Here is a 6,605-nt window from a genome sequence, read left to right as displayed (position 1 = left end):
CACATGATTGTGCACTGGGGGGAACAGATTCCAGGTGTCCATGTGCCCATGTGTGCCCCCAGGCTCAAATTCCAGTAGCGGAGTTGCAGCCCTGTGTGAGGGGCGGGTCTAGCAGTTCCTATGGCACTGCAGGGAGCCTATGGGGAGGGGGATGGGCTCTGTGACTCACAGAAATCTGCAGCGGGGATGTCTGGAGTCTTGGTGTCCGTGGGTCTGCAGCTGTGGTCCCAGGTCTTTGTCCCTAGTGGCTGTAGGGTCCCGGTTTGCATCTGAGACCAGATTAGGTGGTGGTGAGGCTAGGATCCTAGTCTCAAGCATTTCTGTTTTTCAAGATGGTATGATCTCTCTGCCCGCGCTGGCTGCCCCTGGAGTGTCCACGGTAGCAGCGGGGTTTTGCTGTCTAAGACTGCCTGGTTTGGCAGCCCCTTGGAAGACCTACAGGATCTAACTGTCCCTATTTCACTCACACACACACCCACTCACATCCACACATCCTCTATCACTCCCTCACTCTCTCACACACCCTACCTTCTTGCTGGTTGCCATCTTTCTTTCTTTTCCTCACCATTGATGTTTCTATCTTTCTCTTCCTCTCCCTTCCTTTCTGAAATCAATAAAATAAAATTTAAAAAAATTTCCATACTATCCAAACTAATCTACACATTCAATGCAATCCCTATTAAAATAACAACAGCATATTCACAGATCTATAACAAATACTCCAAAAAGGTATGTGGAACCAAAAAAGACCCAGAATAGCTGCAGCAATCTTGAGAAAGAAAAACAAAATTGGAGGAATCACAAGACCAGATTTCAAGTTATACTATAAAACCACCATTATCAAAACAGCCTGGTACTGGCACAAGAACAGGCATATGGATCAATGGAACAGAGTCCCAGAAATCGACCCAAGCTATTACACTCAATTAATATTTGACAAAGGAAGCAAGGACATACAGTGGAGTGAAGACAGTCTCTTCAATAAATGGTGTTGGGAAAATTGGACAGATACATGCAAGAAGAAGAAGAAGAAGAAGAAGAAGAAGAAGAAGAAGAAGAAGAAGGAGAAGGAGAAGGAGAAGGAGAAGGAGAAGGAGAAGGAGAAGGAGAAGGAGAAGGAGAAGGAGAAGGAGAAGGAGAAGGAGAAGGAGAAGGAGAAGGAGAAGGAGAAGGAGAAGGAGAAGGAGAAGGAGAAGCAAGAGGAGGAGGAGGAGGAGGAGGAGGAGGAGGAGGAGGAGGAGGAGGAGGAGGAGAAACTAGACCACCAACTTACACCATAAACAAGAATAAACTCAAATGGATAAAAAACTTAAATGTAAGTTGTGAAACCGTAAAATCCTAGAAGAAACTACAGGCAGCAAAATCTCAGACACCTCCAGTAGCAATATGTTTACAGATACATCTCCTAGGGCAAAGGGAACTAAGGAGAAAATAAACAAATGGGACTGCATGAAAATAAAAAAGCTTCTGCACAGCAAAAAGAAACCATCAACAAAATGAAAAGGGAGCCCACTGTATGGGAGAACATATTTGGCAATGATACATTTGATAAAGGCTTAGTATCCAAAATATATAAGGAACTCATACAACTCAACTAAAGACAGACAAACAATCCAATTAAAATATGGACAAAGGACCTAAATAGACATTTCTCCAAAATGTACTTACAGATGGCCAACAGACATATGAAAAAATGCTCAAAGTCACTGATCATTAGGAAGATGCAAATTAAAATGACAATGAGGTATCACCTCACACCTGTCAGAAGGCTACAAATCAACAAATGACAAGTGCTGGTGAGGATGTGGAGAAAAGGGAACCTTAGTACACTGCTGCTGAGAATGCAGACTATTGCAGCCATTATGGAAAACAATATGCAGTTTCCTCAAGAAATTAAATATGGATCTGCCATTTGACCCAGTGATCCCACTTCTAGGAATAGATCCTAAGAAACCCAAAACATTAATCAGAAAGAATGTATGCACCCCTATGTTCATAGCAGCACTATTTACAATAGCTAAGATCTGGAAACAGCCCAAGTGCCCATCAGTAGATGAGTGGATAAAAAAGCCATGGTACATTTATACCATGGAATACTATGCAGTGGTAAAAAAGAAGGATCTCTAACCATTTGAGACAGCATGGAGGGACTTAGAGAATTTTATGCTGAATTAATATTTGACAAAGGAGACAAGAACATACAATGGAGTCAAGACAGATTTTATAATAAGCCAGTCAGAGAAAGACAAGTATCACATGATCTCACTCATATGTCGAATCTAATGAACAAAATAAATTGATGAAAAATATAGATCCAGAAACGTAGAACCACAGAACAGACTGTGGAATCTCAGAGGGTGAAGCTGGGGGAGGATGTGTGGGTGGAAAGTGTTCAGCCAAAGACCTTGTATGTATATATGCATAACCCATGGACATAGACAATAGGTTGGTGAAGGCCTGGGGTGGGGGTTTAGGGGTGGTAGAAGGGGTCAGTGGGGGAATAAGGAGGATATATGTAATATTTTCAACAATAAAGATTTGTTTTAAATTCCAGAAAGTGCTGGTGGCAGAAAGTGATGAAAGAGTGAACAGGTTGTAGTCAGGGAGGAGCCCAGCTTGTGTGTGGATCAGGTTAGCTCTGAACCAGAACAGAGTGCAGAAACAAACACCTGGCTACTCTTTAGTTTCCTGTCTTTCAGATTCCTAATTTTTCTGCCTTGAGGACACAGTTTAAGCATACTTTGTTTCATAGAGAGATCTAAAGGCCCTAAGTATCTAACAAATTTGGCTAATTGTTATTTTCCCCCAATAATTATAACTTACTAGAGGCGTGGTGCACGAAATTCATGCACGGGGGCAGGGGGGTGTCCCTCAGCCCAGCCTGCACCCTCTCCAATCTGGGACCCCACGAGGGATGTCTGACTTCCTGTTTAGGCCCGATCCCAGGGGTCTAAAGTCCTCTCACAATCCAGGACTGCTGGCTCCCAACTGCTCGCCTGCCTGCCTTCCTGATTGCCCCTAACCGCTTCTGCATGCCAGCCTGATCACCCCCTAACCACTCCCATGCCAGCCTGATTGATGTCTAACTGCTCCCCTGCCAGCCTGTTTGCCCCCAACTTCCCTCCTCTGCTGGCCTGGTCACCCTTAACTGCCCTCCCCTGCAGGGTTGATCGCCTCCAACTGCCCTCCCTTGCAGGCCTGGTCCCTCTCAACTGCCCTCCCTTGCAGGCGAAAAGCTTGGCTTCTTCCATTGCCTGGGAAACCCAAGCCTCCCTCCTGTTCTCTGTGGCTGTAGCCATCTTGGTTGGGTTTATTTGCATGCTCACTCTGATTGGCTGGTGGGCGTGGCTGGTGGGCGTGGTTGGTGGGTATAGCGGATTAATGGTTAATTTGCATATTACTCTTTTATTAGGTAGGATGTTTTCACATTGGGAAGCATTTATAGATGGGGTGGGTTTATTGTTGTTCATATGGAAATAATACCATAATTCACAAATAATAATACAAGAATGAAACATGGAAACCACTGAGGACATCAAACAGTGGAGGGCCTAATCTGATTAATGTTTTAAAAGAATAGTCTTGAAACCAGTATAAGCTGATTATCACTGAGTGACAAATTACTCCCAACTTATTGGCTTAAACCAACACACATCTGTTATCTCATAGTTTCTGTAGGTTAGAAGTTTGGAAGCAGCTTAGCTGGGCGGTTCTGATTCATGGGCGCTCCTGAGGGGACCTTCAGGATGTCAGCTGGTTCTTCACCAGGAGTGGCATCTCCACTTCCAACCTCACTTCCGTGGCTGCACAGGATTCAGCTCCTCACCATGTGCTCCTCCCCATTGGGTTGCCCATATTTTGGGTTCTTTCTCCCTCCAAAGTGAGTGATTCAAGAGACAGTGGGACCAAGATGGAGGCCATGGTGTCTTTTTGTGTTGTAGCCCGTAACCTCTCACACGGTCCCTGCTTTATTCCACTCATTAGAAGGTAAGCTCAGGCCACACTTAAGAAGAGGAAAAATTAAACTCCACCTCTTGACAAGAGGAGTATTAAAAACTTTAGGGGAATCAGGAAGAAAACTTAGGGATGGGAACTCTATACCCTCCAAATCATTATATGCGCATTTGAGTGTTTATTATGCCTGATTCTTCTCATCCTCTTAAAGTTTGTTCATGGTTTTCCATTGCCTGCTCCCTCAGACAGAGGCTAATGTCATTAGCATGTAATTCAAAGCATTCCAAGATCTTGCACTACTTTCCAGCTTTTTCTCTCAGGGTCCCTTTCCCTTTCCCGTGGATCAACAGAACTGAGCCATTCCTTATTTCCCAAATGCCCTTTGCTTCTTGTTCCTTCTCCCTCAAACACCCTTTTCTATAATCTCAACATGCTCAAGTCCTGCCTACCTGTTAAGTATCTGCTCAAAAGCCATTTCTTCCAAGAAATAGCCCCTAAACACCTCAGCCAGAAATAAGATCTTCCTCTTCTGGATTTCAAGAGAACACCATCAACACTTCTCTCAGAGCATGTCATTGTTATCCATGTACTATTTCAATGATCTATATGCATGTCATCTCTCCCCTGTTGGATCTGCAGCTCTTTGACGGCATGGGTCACATTCACATCAGTCTCTTTGTTCCCCGCTTGGCACCTAACCTTCATCTAGAAGTCCCATAAGTATTTGTCCAGTTTATTTGCCTCAGGAGGACACAAATTATAGCAAAAAAAAAAAAAAAAGGTGGGGGGAGAGTTTTACAATCTTTGGTGTTTTTCTTTATGATAAAGTGATTTAGCAAAATGTAAAAAGGAAGGCGTTGTGGCTGTTTGGAGAATGGGCTGTAACAGAATAAGGATAGATGTGGCCAGGTTAGTTCGAGGCTATTGCCGGTGACGCACCGAGACCTCGTGGAAACCTGGACTAAGAAGGTGGCAGTGGAGATGCGAGATATGGAGAGATTGAAGGCATGCTTTTAAAGCAAAACTGATACAGGAAGTACTTTTAGATTGGATGGGGAACAAAAGTTAAGGATGACTTCCTAGTGATTGGTCTTGGTAACTGTGGAGCTGGTGGCCCCATTTCCTGCAGAAGGACCATGTTGGGGTACTCACAGAGATGCTGAGACGCCCCTGGGGAAACCCAATGGTGAGGTCAAGGGGCAGTTGGGTCACTTAGATACACAAGTCTGGAGATCAGAGATGACACAAGGGTTGGAGATACAGGTTTGAGGGTTCTCGGCATATAGATGATTTTGAAGGGGTGGGAAAGATGAGATCCCCTAGGAAGAGAGTGGAGGTCGAGACGACTCCAAGCCTGCATCCCCAGGAACTGTAATGTCTAGAGAAATGTTTGGGGACAACAGGGGAAGAAGTCTGAGAAGGAACAGCTGAGGCAGTGGGAGGCAAATTAGGCAGGTGCAGTGCTGCCTATGCAGAGGAAGGATCGGATTTCAGGAGGGTCCGGGCTATCTGGGCTGATTAGTGTTGGAATATCAATCAGAATGAAGACACAGAAGTGCTCTTTGGATATGGCAGGAAGGTTGGCAGTGGCAGGTGTTGTTCAGTGGCATGAAGAACACAGAAGAGTGGGCTGATGCAGGAATGGAAGAGGAAGGACTTAAATATTTGGGCGTTTATTGTGCACTCACTGGGTAAGACCCTTCAGACCCCCTCTGTCTGGCCTCCTGAGCCTTTCACAAATGTGTTCACTTCAGCCGCAAGCCTGCCTTAACTGCAGTTACCAACAGTCTCAACTTGGATGTTTTGTCAGCAGCATCTTAACTGGCCTCCCAAGCCCTGCTTTGCTCCCTGGCAGCCAGAACAACCTTCTAAAATCCCTACATATGATCATGTCACCCTTGTGTTTAAAAACTTTCAATGGCTACCTATTTTCATGGGGATAAAGTCCACATCTCTTGCACATTTTTTAGGTCATCCGACTCCTGCCTGTCTCTCAAGCATTTCTCCCCCCCGGCTCTTTTTCTGGTCTGCACTCCAGCCACTTCCTCTCACTGTCATCTTTATTTTCTCTGCTCTGCCCTGTTCTCTTAGGACTCCATGTTCAAGCCTGAAGTCTCCGCTTCAATATCATTTCCCTAGAGAGGTATTCCTTGACCTCTCCGCGAGCTCAAGCCCCTGACCCTCTGCACTTTCACTATCATACGAGACAGCGTTTCTTTTTTCCGACATTAGCACTAAATTGTGTTGATGGTTTACAGCTACATCCCAGCACATGACACCGAGAAGGTGTTCCCCAAATGTTCCTCCAATGGATTAAGTGAAACCAACTTTTCATTTCCATGGAAATTTCCACCAGAATCTTTCTTAAACAGGAAATCATCCTAAAATGTTTTTAGAATATTTATTTTAAGCAATGAAAGCTAATTAGGACATTTTAGAAAGGCTTTTAAAAAACAAGTCAATCATATTTCAGGAGGCAAGACCTATAGACCCAATATGTTAAATCATTGCAACTTACAGACCGGAGGTAATGCTTTCATTAGGGGTTGTTTGTTCATCCATTTAATGAGTAACCTTTTGATTGAGGGAGAGGCGAGTTGCATAAGCCCTGCTTCTATATGAGCAATTGCTTATACATATATTAATTTGCC

Source organism: Cnephaeus nilssonii (genome assembly GCF_951640355.1).
Source record: "Cnephaeus nilssonii genome assembly, chromosome: 11".
NCBI lineage: Eukaryota > Metazoa > Chordata > Mammalia > Chiroptera > Vespertilionidae > Cnephaeus > Cnephaeus nilssonii.
Note: the sequence above shows the minus strand (reverse complement) of the source record.